General features: G+C 39.4%; 1 protein-coding gene across 3 annotated transcripts in view; it reads left to right on the top strand.

Moving 5' to 3' along the window:
* Atp6v1c1 (ATPase H+ transporting V1 subunit C1) overlaps positions 1-17,796 on the top strand; it is a 50,756-nt gene that overhangs the window by 2,846 nt on the left and 30,114 nt on the right. The window contains exon 2 of one of the 3 annotated variants that reach the window (XM_074068967.1): positions 10,526-10,566. The exons of the other annotated variants lie outside the window; for them this stretch is intronic. The gene's annotated coding sequence lies outside the window, so the exon portion shown is untranslated. The remainder of the gene's footprint in view (positions 1-10,525; positions 10,567-17,796) is intronic. 3 annotated transcript variants of the gene reach the window in all.

Raw genomic sequence — 17,796 nt, forward strand, 5'->3', positions numbered from 1 at the left:
AAAAAAACAAAAACAAAAGCAAAACAAAACAAAAAAAACTTCTGGCCTTTAAAACTTACTCCGTTGGCCAAAAAGCAAAACTGAAATGCCAAGATAAACCTCTGCAGAGGGTCTCTGTGTAGGTCACAGCCCCTAAGCCACAGTCTTCCTTTTGAACTTGATTCTGCTTAGGAGTAATGGCAGTTTTGACTAAGTACCTCCTAGTTAAATTTTGTTCTTGCACATATTCTAATCTATACACAAGATGCATACTTTCACCTTTTGTATGTGGAATTACATACCATTTTTGTTATAAATTCATACTAGATTTCCCTTTCATCAGTTTTTTTTAAGACATAGTGAAAACCATTAGCATGGTGCTGTTGGAAGGAGCTTAGGCATTGAACTAGTGCAATCTAAAATTTCCTGTTGACATGAGTGACTCTTGGAACTAGAAATGTCAATCTATACTCTTGATAATGAAGCAAAATTCTTTTCCAGTGGGAAATTAACATAGTTCTATTGTGCAAGTGTGCTATACATTTATTTAGTTAAAAAGTTCGTCAGGTTAGCAATGGATGAGAGCTGCATTGGTTGTATTGGGATAGTAAATGAACTATTAATTGGGTATCTAAACTGTGTGTGTATTGGAAAATACAATGCCAGGTGAATGCAAAAATGGTGTTTTATGGAATGAAGTTGATATGTTTTCTAAGCTTAAATTTAAGCAGACTGTTAATGAATAGGAAGTTATTTGTAATTTAAGCTGATTAATAGTGGATTAACTTTACAGTCAAAGGTTTTCAGCCTGTAACAGCTCAGTGTTTCTGCATAGGTGGTTTTGGCATTGGTATTTGCAGTACTAGCCCTATGTTTAGCCTTCATCCACCAAATTCTAATTAATGATCCTCACACTGGTTCAACCTGAAGTGCTCCCATTCACTTCCAGAGAAGTTGCAGCTATTTGGTTGCAAAACATGTCTGTGGCAGATCGTGTGCTTGACAGATACTGAATGTTGAAGATATGGAGATTGAAAGTAGTATTTTCTTAAATTCAGTGTTTTAATGTAACTCCTTTAGTATAAAACTGTATTCTAATATTTCTTTGAGGAACCTAAAACTACATGAGTAACTCAGATAGGTTTCCTTCCATCCCAATAAAATCTGGTTTTCTAATGTGTGACCTTGGGCAAGTAATTTCATTAGTTTCCTTGTCTACAAGTGGGGGCAGAGGTAATACCTACTATGAAGTAAGTAATATAGACTTAGTTAGCATATTAAAGTGCTTATTACTGGGCTGTGTACATAGAACATATTTAATAAGTGGCTGTTCTCACCAGTTAACAGAATCCCATACTTAGTAGACTCATGAGTTGGAGAAGGTCTTTATTTGAGTGTTTAACTTGATGAATTTCAGACTCAAATACGTTATATCAGAGATATCAGCACCTTTTAACAGATTGTGTTATTGTGGTCCAGTCACAACTCTAAATGACCAGTCCAAAAGAAAACTACACTCATGACTTTTAGGAGTCATGAGTGTAGGTTCAGGGAATCCCCTGGCATGCAAGGAAGGAACTGTCTGCTCTTTTGGGTTACTGCAGAGTTGCCTGTGAAGAGAGGGAGTCCCTGGTTGCTGAGAAGGTTCTGATGATGACTTTCAGTAATAGGCATACTATACAGTCAGCTGTGCCAGAAATTACCAGAAACTTTCCAACATTGTATTTGTATTATTTCCAAAGTGCCCCACTGCAGCGTGTTTCCAGTTTTTATGATGGGCATCTGTGTGAAAGTAAGACTCTCCTTTTACAAATTTATTTTTTGTCCACCGTGGAATGAAAAGATGGTAGTTGTTCATAAAATGTATTTCTTAAAGATTAAATTTTCTTTCATATTTAAATGTACTTGTGTGAAATTTAGGTAGTCTTTAATAGGCTATAGAGCATTTTATAACTGTGAACTCAGTTGAAAATCAGACATGCAAAAGTTAAGATTTATTTAACGTAGGTATATATTCTGACAATTTAAAAATCTCATTCTGTATGAATCGTGGAACCTTTCCTTGAAAAGTAAAATTTTCTTTTAGTTGTTAGAAACACTTAAGGTATATTAGGAACAAGCTCATCCCACATGCCCAATTAAGATACTTCATTTTGAAGGATAAAATTTTTACTTTCAAAAAGGAATGTTACTCTTTTATTAAGTTATTTATTCAATTATTTTTACTTTTTATTTGTAGAGCATTAATGATTTCTACAATAGGATGGGATAACTTTTAAAATGGATGATTTAGGAAAAATGGTTTATACTGATCAATTCCATTGAAAGTTGAAGTGTGTATTTGGAAGGGTGTGTGATATTTTGAGGTTACCTGATGTATGCCTTTCCCTTGTGTGTTAAAAGAAGCCTCTTTTTAGTAAACTTGGTACACTTGTCCCTTGGCCTCTGAGGGGACTTGCTTCTAGGACCCTACCCTGGTGAATACCAAAATCCAAGGATGCTTAAGTGCCTTAGCATTTCCATGTAACTTGCACACATTTTCCCATCCACTTAAATTCCTGCTAGTACTTAATGCAATGAAAATGCTATGTAAATAGTTGGTCTACTGTATTGTTTATGGATTTATGATAAGGAAGAATGTACATAGTTAGTACAAGCACAAGCACATTTTTTTCCAGATGTTTTTGATCTGTGATAGAATCTTCAGGTGTGAAACCTGTGGATATGGAGAGATGATAATTTTAGGGACTGGAAAGGAAGTAGTTTTGCATGTAGACTACCTTCCAGGCTTAATTTATTGTGGAATCTAATTTACTGTGAGAGATGACTGCATTTCAGAGACTACAGTAATGGTTTCTTGAGAGCATTGCGATCAGTTAAGTGAAGTGCTTACTGGGGGCACTGTCCTGTTTTCTGTAGTTGCCCCTGTGCTGGGTCCAGCTCATGTCTTTATTCACAGAAGCAGTGCTAGCAGATTTGTGCAGGCTCAGTACTCCTACCTTTTGTGCTATTGTGTATGTTACTGTAGTTTTATTTCATCAATTGTGATAGGAAAAAAATTTCAAAGTCTTTGGGCTACCCAAAGTAATAGTTACAATAAATAAACAGACTCAGAGATTTGGACCTAGGTTTACCTTCCTTTCCCCCTTTGTTGCCACTTTTCTTCCTTCTATTCTGAAAGAGTATTATTTTTTATTAAAAAAACAAAACAAAACAGTGTACTTTGGGGGCAGAGACCAGGAGGATTATGGTTGCAAGCCAGCCCAGGCAAATAGTTCCTGAGAACCTATCTTGAAAAAAACCCAATACACACAAAAAAAGGTTGGCAGAGTGGCTCAGGTGGTAGAACACCTGCCTAGCATGTGTGAGGCCCTGAGTTCAAACTCTAGTACCACCAAAAAACCCCCAAACAAACAGAAAACCAGTAGTACATCTATTGCGGCCAGACAAGATAGGAGTGTTTAAAAATTTGATGAGTATTTTGCCTTGTGTCCCCACTGCACTTTTCTGAGAGATTTTTTTTTTTTCTATTTTAGCACCTGTATGAGGTCTCCTTCCTAGCTTTCCCTCACCTACACAGACATACCTACTCATATAGATCTGCCACACCTTCCTCCCACCATTATAAACTCCTTGAGGATAGGGACTACATTTCACTTGTTTTGTTTTTCAGAGCCTACCACAGTTAGGGGACTAGCACCCAAAACTAGATAAATGATATGATCCTAAATTGAAAAAAATTTACAGTTAAGTAAGAGACATGTGACAAAACGCTGAATCAATATCTGCCTTAATGCAGTGAATTACAGAGGATAAGAGAGTAGAGATTGGAGGTATATGAATGGGTTTGGTGGACCTGGGAAAGTTATTTTTTTTTATTACTGTACTGGGGGTACATTGTAACACTTACAATACTTCTTACAATATATCGTGGTTGAATTCACCCCCTCCATCATTCTCCTTTATCCCTCCTCCCCCCATTCCTGGAACAGTTTCAACAGCTTTTTCTATTTACATACGTGAGTACATAATAGTCCCACCACATTCACCCTCCTATACCCTTTCATTATATCCTCCCCCCTCCCACTGGTACCAGTCTCCCAAATAGAGACAAATAGGACCTGTTTTACTTCCCTGTTCTCTGTTTTTGAAAAAAAAAAAAAAAAGACATTTTTGTTTGTTTAAGATAGCTATTAGAATGTTTCATTGTGACATTTCCATGTATATATGTATTATAACCCAAATTGGTTCATCCTCTCTATTTTTTTCCTTTCTACCTTAGTTCCCTTCTTGTGGCGATTTCAGCAGGTTTAAAAATTCTATGTTCATTCTTGTATAGGAAGTACATCAACCATATTTTCTATCTGAACTTCCTTCTTTTACCTTCCCTCTCTTGTATGTGACCTCCCCTGTTTTTCATCATGTTGCTTACATTTCTATCAGGGCTGTACTCCACATATGAGAAAAACATAACGTGTGCCCTTTGCTCTCTGAACCTAACTAACTTCACTTAAGATGATGTTTTCCAGTTCCAGCCGTTTACCTGCAAATGACAAAATTTCTTTCTTTTTTTTTTTTTGTGGTACTGGGGTTTGAACTCTGGGCCTCACACTTGCTAGGCAGGCGCTCTACCAATTGAGCCATTCCAGAGCCCTGTTTTTTGTGTTGGGTATTTTTGAGATAGGGTCTCATTTGCCCTGGGCTGGCTTTGAACTACTATGCTCCTGATCTCTGCTTCCTGGATAGCTAGGATTATAGGAATGAGCCACCACTGCCCAGCTTACAAAATTTCATTCTTCTTTATGGCTGGATAAAATTCCATTGTATATAAATACCACATTTTCTTAATCCATTCATAAGCAGTGGGAGATCTTGGCTGTTTCCATAGCTTAGTTATTGTGAAAGTGCTGCAATAAACATGGGTTTGCAGGTGCCTCTGGAGTAACCTGTGTCACATTCCTTTGGATATATCCCTAGGAGTGTATTGCTGGATCAATTTTTAGTTTTTGAGGAGCCTCCATACTGTTTTCCATAGTGGCTATACTAATTTACATTCCCACCAACAGTGTATGAGGGCTCCTTTTTCCTTGCATCCTTGCCACCATTTGTTGTTTGTGTTCTTGATGACAGCCATTCTAAAATGAGTGAGGTGGACTCTTAACATGGTTTTGATTTGTATTTCCTTTATGGCCAGGGACATTGAGCATTTCTTCATGTGTGTTTTGGACATTTGGACTTTTTCCTTTGAAAAAGCTCTGTTCATTTCATTTGCTCTGTCTTCATTGGGTTATTGATTTATTTTGGGAGTTTAATTTTTTAAACTGCCTGTATATTCTGGTTATTAATCCCTTGTCAGATGTATAGTTGGCCAAGATTTTCTCCCATTCTGCAGGCTGCCTCTTCAGTGTAGTGACCATTTCTTTTGTTGTACAGAAGCTTTTTAGTTTCATGTAGTTCCATTTGACACTCCTTTCTCTTAGTTGCTTAGCCATTTGAGTTCTATTTAGGAAGTCATTGCCTATGCCTATTGTGTATTCCCTGTTCTTTCCTGCACTAACTTCAAAGTTTCAGGTCTTATATTAAGGTTCTTAATCCACTTTGAGTTTATACTTGTACAGGGTGAAAGACATGGATCTAGTTTCAGTTTTCTGTGTGAAGATACCCAGTTTTTCTAGCCACATTTGTTGAAGAGGCAGCCTTTTCTCCATTGTATGTTTTTTTTTTCCTTTTGGTACTGGGGCTTGAACTCAGGGCCTTCACCTTGAGCCATTCCACCAGCCGTTTTTATGATGGGTGTTTTGGAGATAGGGTCTCAGAACTATTTGCCCGGTAGCTTCGAACTACGATCCTCCTCTTCAGTAACTATGATTATAAGTGTGAGCCACTGGCACCCGGCTTCCATTGTGTGTTTTAAGTGCCTTTGTCAAAAATCAGGTGCATATAGCTGTGTAGATTCATATCTGGGTCTTCTGTTGCAGTGGTCTTCATTTCTGTTTTTGTGCCAGTGCTATGCTGTTTTTTGCTTATGGGTCTGTAGTATAGTTTGAAGTTGGGTTTTGTGATACCTCCAGCATTTCTCTGTTTGCTTGGTATCGCCTTAGCTAATCACAGTCTTTATGCTTCCAGCTGAACTTTAGGGTTGATTGTTTTCAATCTCTGTGACGAATGTCATTGGAATTTTGATGGGAATCACATTGAACATATAGATTGCTTTTGGTAATACAGCCATTTTCACAATATTGATGCTGCCAGTCCATGAGCATGGGAGATTTTTCCATCTTCTGTAGTCTTGGATTTCTTTCTTCAATAGATTATAGTTTTCATTGTAGAGGTCTTTTACTTCCTTTGTTAAGTTTATTCCTAGGTATTTAATTTTTTTGAGACTATTGTAAAAGGAAGTGTTTTCCTATGATTTTTTCCCAGTCTGTTCATTGTTGGTGTATAGAAATACTGATTTTTGTAAACTGATTTTTGTATCCTGCTACTTTGTGGGAGGTTTTTATAATGTATGTAGAAGTTTTTAGTAAATTTTTTTTTAGGCCTTTTAGGTATAAAATCATGTCCTCTGCAAATAGGGATAATTTGACTTTTTTCTTTCCTATTTGTATTCCACTTATTTCTTCTTCCTGTCTTATTGCTGTGGCTAGGGATTCCAAGACTATGTTGATTAAGAGTGGAGTGAGTGGACACCTTTGACTCATTCCTCGTTTTATGGGAAGTGGTTTCAGTTTTCCCTACTTAGTATATTTGCTACAGGCTTGTCATATATAGCCTTAATTATGTTGAAGTACATTCCTTCCATTTCTAGTTTCATCAGAGCTTTTATTGTGAAAGAATGTTGAATTATGTCAAAGGTTTTTTTGTATCCATTGATGATCACATGGTTTTTGTCTTCGCTTCTGTAAATGTGCTGTATTACATTTAATGATTTGCATTATGTTGAGCCATCTCTGCATCCCTGGATTGAAACCGACTTGATCATGGTGTATGATATTTTTGATATGTTGTTGAATTTGGTTTGCCAGTATTTTAGGATTTTTACATCTAAGTTCATTAGAGAGTTTGGCCTGTAATTCTCTTTTTTTTTTGTTGTGTCCTTGTCTGGTTTAGGGATGGGAAAATGATTTTGTTAAGGGAAGCTTGAGTTGATTTAAACAGAGATGTTGTTTTGTACAAAATGGACTGAGCAGAGGCAGAATGGGAAAGAGAACTAAGGGCAGGCCTGAGATCAATATGGATAAACAGAGTTCAGGAAGATTGTGAGGATAAGGCAGAAGAACTCACACAAGGAGTAATGGCAAATTTGAGTTTTATTTCCAAGAAGCAGTAAGACTAGGGGCATATGTTGTTATGAGTTACTCATCCTTCTGTCACCTGGAGAGGAAACACTGTGGTTACAAAGTCATCTGTTATTTGTACATATGGCATTTATAATCCTTTGTATTCTGTCCTTCAGAAATAAATTAAAAAAAATTTTTTTTTCTTGAGATAGGGTCTCACTATCAGACTGGCCTTGAACTCAAGATTCTCCTGCTTTAGCCTCTGAGTGCTGAGATTACAGATGTGTGCCATCACGCCTGGCTAAATTGTAAATTCTTGAGCAAAGCCAGAGTTTACCCAGATTTTATTTTGTTCTTTACTTGATTTCATATATTGCTGTTGACTTTGTTCCCATCAAAAGTATACAAAAAGAGTGTGTATGTGATTTTTAAACCCATGCAAAAATCATTTAAGCATTATAACAGAACTAATAATATTGTGTGGTTCTTGAAGATGATAGAGCATTTAGCTATCTTTTTATTAAAGAATATTGCCATTTTTTGTAACTTTGAATTCACTATATAATCATGGGAATGACTATTGTTGGATAGTGGTTCAGAAACCTGGCTGATCATCTGATTTACCAGAGGAACGTGGAGAATAGAAAAAAGAAAAGCTTCACCCAGTACAGGTTCAGGAAATAAGTACAGGAGCACAGAGTCTTGGATAACATAAGCTAATTCTCTAGTTTTACAAATGAAGACGTTTATGTAGACCATGATACTCAGGACCCAGATTAGATTGCAAGTCTTTCTATTCTAAGTGCAGTGCCCTAGCTGTGACATTGTGCTTCCTGAAGTTGACATTTAGGCTCTAATTCCCAGTGAGATAAAAAGGCTGTTGACCAACCTGGATCTCATGCTTCAGGTGAGGCTGCTACTACCCTTGTCTTTTGTATTATCTCCAGGGTTCTTTGTCATGATGTAATTTAATAGTCTCTAAACTTTTAAACATTTTAACGAATCAGTATACTATGCTAGTAAGGGTGTAATTTTTTTTTTTGGTGTTTATATATAATGCTTCATTATTAAAAATTAGGAAATAGGAATATACACATAAATGAAAATAAACATTCATAATCCATTCCTAGGAAGTAATCATTAACAGCTTTTTTTAAGTTTGATTTTTTTTTTTTTTTCTTTTTTGGCAGTACTGGGGTTTGAACTTAGGTCCCCATGCTTGCTAGGCAGGCGTTCTACCACTTGAACACTCTGCCAGTTCCCCCCCTTTTTTTTGTTGGGTGTTTTTGAGATAGGGTCTCACTTTTTTTTTTTTCTTGCCTAGGCTTACCTTGAACCTCAGTTTTCCTGATCTCTACCTCCTGAGTGTCTAGTATTACAGGTGTGAGCCACTGGTGCCTGGCTTAGTTTGATTTTTGAGACAGGATCTCACCTTGAACTCCTGATCCTCCTTCCTCAGCTTCCTTAGTGGTGGGATTATTGGCTTTTTTATAAGCTAAAGTTTATCTTTAAACACATCCTATGTGTGTGTGTGTTTTTTTTTTTTTTTTTTTTGGGGTGGGACTAGGGTTTGATCTCAGGGCTTTGCACTCGCAAATCAGACACTCTACATACAGCTTGAGCCATACCTCCAGTCCGCTTTGTTTTGGTTATTTTGGAGATGCAGTTTCATGAACTATTTGGCTGGGCTGACCTTGAATCTCAATTCTTCTGCTCTCAGCCTCCTAAGTAGCTAAGATTATAGGTGTGAGCCACTGGCACTCAGCCTTATTTCCTTTCTTGAGGTTGGTATAGCTGGTTCAAAGGATATGCACATTTTTATGCTTTTGGTAAAGGAGTATTGCTAAATTGCAATTCCAGAAATTTTCCATTCCACAGAATTTTCTTGGCTTCTCATACAATACATAATTTAGATAGTGATGATACATATCTAAAATGTATTTTAGGTGGTAGTGTGGCTCAAGTGGTAGAGCACCTGCCTAGCAAGCATGAGGCCTGAATTCAAATGCCAGAAACAAAACTTGCCAGGCACTGGTGGCTCACTCCTGTAATCTTAGCTACTCAGGAGGCAGAGATCAGGAGGGTCATGGTTCGAGGCCAGTCTGGTAAATAGTTTGTGAGACCCTTCACAAAAATAAGGCTGGAGGAGTGGCTCAAGTGGTAGAGCGCCTGCCTAGCAAGTGTGAGGCCCTGAGTTCAAACCCCAGTACTGCCAAATAGGAAAAAAAAAAAAAAAGGACTATGTATTTTAGATATATTTTCAATGATGGCAAGTTATTATGACTTCATTAATGTTTATAAATGAATTTATATTTTACCCATCAAATAGCTTGCTATGTATTTGCATATTAATAGCACATAAAGAATGTGGGAGATATGTATCCACACTGCATCTGGTTTTTTTAAAAATAAAAATGAACATTTCTCCCTTTATTACTCCTTTTATGTTGGTCTGTTCTTCACAAACACAATGTTGCTTTCGTTTTTTTGGCCTAGACTTGTTTAGTTTTTGATGCTTATTGTTACTCTTGTTTTCTATTTAAATGTAAAACAAGACAGAGAGGCTGGGGTTACTGAGAGGCTGACTCCCTGTACAAATAAACAGAGCAATTAGATAGCAAAACCAAAAAGTCATGAATAATGTGTATAGCAAAGTAGTTAACTTTAGTTTCTGGCTACAGTCTTGCTTTCCCACCATAAACAACTACAAATCTGGGCAAGACATGTAAAGAAACTGCTTCCAGACAGTGCACATCAAGCAGTACAGGAGCTGCCAGAAAGGAGACAGATGAAGTGAGCTCTATTCCCCCAGCCCTCTCCCTGCAGACATGCTACACCACATTTTAGGAAGGGAAAACCCAAGCAGAGCATGTTGATGTTGCTGACTTAAGATTAGGTTATGGGAAAGGCTTAGCTGATTGGAATTTGAAGGTCAGATTGGCAAAGATGGAACTAGGCAGAGAAGTAAACAGCAGAAACTCATACAGGACTCTTTGCAGGAGGTCCAGCAAAGAACAACTAGAGTGTTTTAGGCTGAACAGTTGTCAGAGCTCGCATGGCTGGGACACTCACTAAATTCCCCAAAGATCAGTCCTTAGTAATAAAGCCAAAGTAGTAAAGCCTTAGACCCATTCTAACAAAGTTTAAAACAAGCCTTGAGTGAATCAAACTGATTCTTAGGTAACTTAACTGCCTGCTAGAACAAAGTACAACAACACTCTTCTCTCTTTCTTGATCTCTCCCCTCTCTTTTCTCTCTTCTTCCAGTATAAAGAACACCCTCACAAGGAAGACAGCAAAATCTAGTGGTGAGAACATTGTGAATTATAAATATACTCAGCGATTTGACAGATCATAAGCAAAGAAGTGGAAAAATTTTAAAAATGGAACTTAATGCGGGGGCCCTGGCTTGAGTGGTAGAGCATCTGCCTACCAAGTGCAAGAGGCCCTGAGTTCAAATCCCAGTATTGGAAAAAAAAAAACGAACCAAACAACAGAAAACCCAAGGGAACTCACAAAGCAGAAAATTACATGTGAAGTGAATTACTCACTTGATGTGATAAATGGTAGATTAGATACTCTAAATAAAGGGTCATCAAAATAGAAGATAGAGCAAGAGATTGTCCAAACAAATGCACACAGAAAACGATAACTAAAAAAAAAAACAAGTGCAACTTCAGTGACCCATGGAACAATATCAGGGGTCTTAACAGGTGATTTTTGTTTCAAGTGGGGGGAAGCAGAAGAAAAAGTACTTGAAGAAAATAATGACTGAAAAGTTTCCAAATCTGATGAAAACTATAAAGATCAAGGGGCTCAACAAATTCCAAGTAGGAGAAGTACTTGTGACCTTGGGATAGGCAAAGTTTTCATATGCCATGGAAAGAATACATTATAAGAAACTAATAAATTTCTGGGCACTGGTTGCTCATGCCTGTAATCCTAGCTACTCACGAGGCAGAGATCAGGAGGCTTGTGGTTCAAAAACAGCCCAGGCAGATAGTTTGAGAGACCCTGTCTTGGGGAAAAAAAAAAATCACAAAAAAAGGGCTGGTGGAGTGGCTCAAGGTGTAGGCCCTGAGCTCAGACCCCATTACCACAAAACAAAACCTGACAAATTGATAGGGGGAGTTGTCGGTAGGAGGATTGTGAGTTTGAGGCCAGCCTGGGTTAAGTTAGCAGGACCCTGTCTCAAAAGCAAAAAAGGTTGGTGCCATAGCTCAAGTGGAGGCCCTGAGTTCAGTACTACCAAAAAGCCTGAAAACATGTTCAGAAGAGAAGAGCTGGGCATGATGGTACACACTTGTAATCCTAGCACTTGGGAAGATTGTTAGTTTGAAGCCAACCTGGGCAACATAACAAGACCCTGTCCACAAAAAAAAAAAAAAAACTGAGAAAAAGGCAAGCCACAAACTGATAGAAATAAGTAAATACGTATGTGTGTACTATAGTTTGGATCTTAAGTGTCCTCCAAAAGTTCATGTGGAAAAGCTTGGTGCCCCCATGGTGCTATTAGAGGTGATGGAAATTTTGAACAGGTGGGACCTAGTGGGAGGTCTGTAAGTCATTGGGAGCATACCTGTGAAGAGAACTGTGGTGTCCTGGTCACTTCCTCTTTCCTGCTTCCTGGCCTTGAGGTGAGTGGTTTTACTCTACCACCCAGGTGCTTCCATTGTGATGTGCTGTCTTGCCACAGGCCTAAAAGTGATGGAGCCAACCAGTCATAGACTAAAATCTCCAGAATTGTGAGCCAAAATAAACCTTTTTTCTTTACAAATTGATGGCCTCAGGCATTTGTTATGGTGGCACAAACTAACAATGTGTTTATCACACATGGTATTAATATACAAAAATTCTACAGCTCAGTAAGTGAATCTGTTTTTTAAAGAAATTGGGCAAAAGATTTGAAGAGAAACTTTGTAAAAGAATATATAATGTAAAAACACCCTAAACTTCATTAGTCACCATGGAAATGCATTGTGGAAATTCAAAATAGCCTGGAATCCACTAGAAGGCTAACACACAGACTGACAGCACTGAATGTTGGTGACACGTAGGACAGTGGACCTTGTTAACAAGGACATAAAGGGTTATATGCTCTATGGAAAAGTTTGGCAGCTTGTAAAGCTAAATATACTCTGATTATCTACTTAGAAATTCCACTTCTAGAAGCTCGTCCAAGAGGAATGGAAATACAGCTTCACAAAAAGCTCTGTAGAGGAAGGTTCATAGTGCTTTTGTTCTTAATGGCCTCAAATCAGTAAATGGAGATGCCCATCAGTAGGTGAACGGATGAACTGTAGTATCCTTTTATAACGGCATATCGAGCAATGACACATTGTGAACTCCTGTATAGACATACGGACAAACATCCAGGGCATGCTGAGCAAAAGAAGATTGATACGAAAGAGTACATGACAGATGCTTCTGTTAACAATGAAATTCTAGATCAGGCAAAACTAATCTGTAGTAACAGGAAGCAAATCAGCATTTGCCCAGGGTGAAGTGGAGAAGGGATTGATGGAACTAGGTGTGAGAGGAGGTTTTGAAATGATAGACATGTTCTTAATTTTGGTTTTGGCAGTGACCACACAGGTGTATGCATGTGGCGAAAACTTTTACAATGGGTATATGTTGTTATATATAGATATATTTCAAGAACAGGGCAAGTGAAGGCAGTCAGTCAAACTGGGGTCTTTTGTTAACTTGTTGTCTGAGCTGGGGCTGGCCTTGAACCACAGTCCTCTTGAGTAGCTGAGATTATAGGTCTGAGGCACCATACCTAGTTAAGTACTCTATGCATTTAATCCTCACAGTTTCTTATATTCACTTATATTTACTCAACAAATGCTTTTTTTGATGGTGCTGCGGGTTGAACTCAGGACCTCATGCCTGCTAGGCACGTGCTGCACAACTTGAATCAGGACCCAGCCCTTTTTGTTTAGTTATTTTGGGGATAGGGTTTTGCTTTTTGCCCAGACCTGGATCACGATCCTTTTATTTATGTTTCCTGCATAGCTGAGATAGGTGAGTACCACCATGCCCAGCTATTGGTTGAGATGGGGGTCTTTGTTAACTTGTTGCCTGAGCTGGGACTCGCCTTGAACCACAGCCCTCTTGAGTAGCTGGGATTATAGGCTTGCGGCACTATGCCTCAAAATGCATTTTGACATTCTGCCATGCCAGCCTCTGTGCCAGGTACTGTGAGGATACAGTTGTGAGCAAAAATTTCCATTGTTTCTACTTACCCTCCCAAGCAGTTTATTTTTTTTTTCCATTTCTAAGAGATATGCCTTTACCTAGAGCTACATTGATTGACCAAGCAGTTTATTTAGAAGGTAGACCTTAGTAAAAAGGTTCTTTTAGGGAAATACTGAAAAGAATATGCTATGAGAATGTATAATACCATCGTCAGCATATAATATACACTTTCATCCATACAACATGATATGTAGTTACATAATGCATACATACGTTTCTGTGCTTAGGTTCTATAATTAATACCCTCTGATAGGACTTTTTTTTGGCATTGCTAGGGTTCGAACTCAGGGCCTCATATTTGCTAGGCAGGTGCTTTTCCACTTGACCCATTCTGTCAACCCTTTTTTGTGTTGGGTATTTTTGAGATTCTCTTTTGCCTAGTAGTATTTTTTTTTGACAGGGCCTTGCTGCATAGCCCAAGCTGTCCTCAAATTTGTGATTCTCTTGCCTCTGTTGCTGCCTCTCAAGTGCACGGATTACAGGCACATACCACCACACCCAGCTTGTTAAGGTTGTTTTAACTACTTAATGAGTTCATAAAACGTGGGAAGTATTATGAAGCATTACTGGACACAGTGTAGGCTGGGTCCAGTCAGTGTTGCTGGTGTCTTGACAATATTAGCTGCAAGAGCACACCTGTTCTAGCTCAGGGAACCTGGAGTAGGGCCAAGTTTGGGAGAAGGGGTGATGAGTTAACTAGACATGCTGTGTTTGAGGTGCTTTTGAGACATCCAAATGGAAACATGGTCAATTGTATTAATGGTTGGATACAACTGTTTGCTGTAGGAGAGCCAGGGCTAGAAATGTGGTTTGGGAGCATCTGGTCTGGAATTGCCTTGAGTGTAGAGAAAACCATCAGGAGATAAACGTTTTCAACCTCCCCCCCCCTGCACACACACACAACTAGGGATGAAGTTCTGGGTCTTAGTCTTGAGAACTTCAACATCTAATCACTGCCTTTTTGATCGTCTCCTCTGGTGAGCAGGTGATTTGCCTGTATTTATGTCTAAATTTCAGTATATAAGATTCAACAAAGGGAGATAATTAGAAATGAAAACAAGTTATTTGAAGCAGCTGGAAGAGGTGGCAGTGTCCATATTCTAGTTGACAAGCAGTATCTGCCAGTTTAGACTCCTTGTAGCTGAGCTAAAGAGGGAAACATGGATTCCATTTTCTGATCAGAAAAGTACACGTGACCAAAAGTACACATGTATCTGCAGCAATGCATTTTGTTTGAATTAAGTTTAAATTGTTCTTAAATTTCTAGATTTTTAAAAAATCTGACTAGTGTGACTAGTGGATCTTGTTTAAAAACATAGAAAAAGAAAAACCCGGATTTTTTTTTTTACAATAGGCTTACTGATGTTGTTGTTGTGGGCAGTTCTTGCATCTACCCTTAGGCACTTACATAGGTCTTTCCAAGTAGGAATTTTTAGTTTGCTTTGGCTTTGATAGAAGAACTGAGACCAGGAGCTTTCTTCCTTTATCAAGCCTCCTGAGTGCTGGGATTACAGAGTCTAATTAGACTCTTTAACTGATTCAAAGTCATTGTGATGTTTCATTTTATCTAGTCATTCAGCAAGTATTAAGTCCTTGGTTTGCTGGGTCTTAGGGTTTCACAGAGAAGATATGATTTGGGGCTTTCAGGATTTTCTAGTCGGGTGGAAAGGAAAATGCTTTATAGAAAAATGAGGGAAGGGTTGGGCATTGTGGGGCATGTCTGCAGTGCCAGCAGTGGGGAGGCTAAGGCAGGAGGATCATGAGTTCAAGGCCAACCTGGACTACATAACAAAACCCTTGTCTTCAAAAAATAAATAAATGAGATGAGAAATGAAAAGGAAGGGCTGGGAGTTTAGACAGTGATCATACACAAGGCCTTGGGTACAATCCCTAGCACTCCCTGCCCCCCCAAAAAAAGATAGTGTGGCAAGTGCACAATAGTGGCATTTGCAAGTTCTAACTAATAGGTTGTTTCCCACCTGGGGCATTGAGGGGAGTTTGGGAGGGCAATGGGTTTGGGCTACAGCTGATACAGTAATCTCCAGGAAGGTGTAGGTCCATTGTTTTATTCATTCCTTCTAGCAACTGCATGAAAAGGTTTTTAGGATTTCAATTTTGCAGATGAGGAAACCAGTAAGGGGGATAGAGTCAGGGTTTTAACTGTTGTGAGGCTCCGAAGTTCATGTTCTTCTGTGATCTGGTAATTTCCATAATTTGTTTGTTTGGTCCGTGTAGAGTTAATGGTTGTTCTAGGAGGTAGGATAATTTTGGATGATGGGCTATGGACTATTTTAGAAATTGTGACAATCGCAGAAGAAAAGAAAAGGGAAAGGAGCTTTTAACCTGGAACTGAACATAGGGTGGCAGGGTTCAAGCTTACATGTGGATCTCTCTTCAAAGGGGTGAGCGCAGGTGCAGTTGAGCACAGAGGATTCCTCTCTCCTACCAAGGTACAATAAAGAGAACATGGCCCTTGGAGTCAAGTCCAACTCCATTTGAGTATCATCTGCCAATTGTGTGACCTTAGGTAAATTACTAACCTCTGAATATCTCATAGGATGCTATGAGAATTAGATATAATAATATGGGAAGTACCAGAAAGGGCCCTTTTTCTGTTCCTCCTCCTCCTCCAAAGAAGACTTCAGTTAAGAGTAGAATTAGAGAAGTTTCTGTGATTTTCCTAGACATTTCTGGACTACTATTTTATTTAGACTTATGCATGATATTATTTTCTTTGATCCTGATAAAAGCTCAGTGAAGTAGATAGGCAAGTATTATTTATAGGTGAGAAAATGGGGTCCTCTTTCCCATTTCTTGAAATCTTTTGGAAACAAGAAAGCTGTTCAGAATTCTAAATGGTATGACAGTGACATCTACTGTAATAGCTCATATTACTACAGTCTGCTGCAATTTAGACAGTTTAGCACTATTAGGAGGAATTTCAGCAATAATTTTATTACCTGCCATTTTGAGGGAGAGAAGATACAAAAATATGTCACCAAGTATGCTGTAACAGAATCACTTGCATAAATAAAGAAGTAAAAGCTCAATATTCTGAAAACTTAAGTCACTGAGAAGATTAGGATTCTTAAGAGGTTTAAAAATGTTATTGGAGGAGAGTCCAAGATGGCGGCTAGAGGTAGGAAGCAGAAAGCGAGCCTCCTATAGTGAAATCTTGGAGAGACGCTGGAGACACACTTTGCAGGCATAATCACTGAGAAGAGGCATAACTTTGACCCCTCCACACCTCCAGCCGGCGCAGAGAATCTCCACTTCACGTTAAATGGAGAAACCAGGAGGGCCCCCCGGGGCCACCAGTCGCCTGTGCCCAGACAACTTGGGAAGATGCGCACCAGGTGAGCTTCGCGGTACTGCGGTACTCCCACAGACAAGCCTGGGCCAGAGCAGCGTAGCCCCCTGGACAGACCGACCTCCACCCGGGGAAAAAAAGAGAAACTGAGTAATAAGCAATAAGAACAATAAAGACACACGGGAGAGAGGGTGGGGCGCACTGAGCACCGAAGACTGGGGGAAGGGAATCCTTCCCGGGACTGTAAATAAACAAGCCGGGCGGGCCGGAGAGGCTCTGGCAGGAGCGGGGTGCGCACCCAGCAACCAGGAGCGGGAAAGCTTGTGAGAGTGGAGGAGGGAGGAAAACTCCCCAGGAGAGGAGGGAAGACCCACTTCTCACGTGAACTGTAAACAAACATGGCGGCTGGCAGGAGCAGCAGCACCGCTCAGTAATCAGGAGCAGGAAAGCTTGTGAAACTGGCGGTGGGAGGAAAACTCCACAGGAGAGGGGGGAAGACCCACCTCCTACATGAACTGTAAATAAACACGCAGGCCTGACAATGCAGGTGCAGTGTCACCTTTCCCAGTGTGCTTGGGAAGGGGAAAGCTTGTAGCAGAGTCTCATGCACAGGAGAACTCTGAGCAAACAAAGCCTGCGGGGCCAGGTGAGTGCTAAGCTCACCCCAGAGATCTGCATAAATAACGCCACCAACAACAGCAGGCTGAAAGCAGCGGGCAGGCAAGCCACAGCCACAGATACCATTCTCAGAACTGCCTCCAGACTCTTTTTTTTTTCTTTTTCTCCCTACCCTTGATGAGAGAACAACTGAATTACGCCTGCATGCTGAAAAACTTACTGAAACTGTATTGCATTTGAACTCGGGACACTTGGTGGGGTTTTTTTGTTTGTGTGTGTGTGTATGTAGTTTTGTTCTACTTTATGCGTCGCCTTTGATGAGACAACTACAGAACAACATCTGAGGCAC

The sequence above is a fragment of the Castor canadensis genome, chromosome 3 (genome assembly GCF_047511655.1).
Source record: "Castor canadensis chromosome 3, mCasCan1.hap1v2, whole genome shotgun sequence".
Lineage (NCBI taxonomy): Eukaryota > Metazoa > Chordata > Mammalia > Rodentia > Castoridae > Castor > Castor canadensis.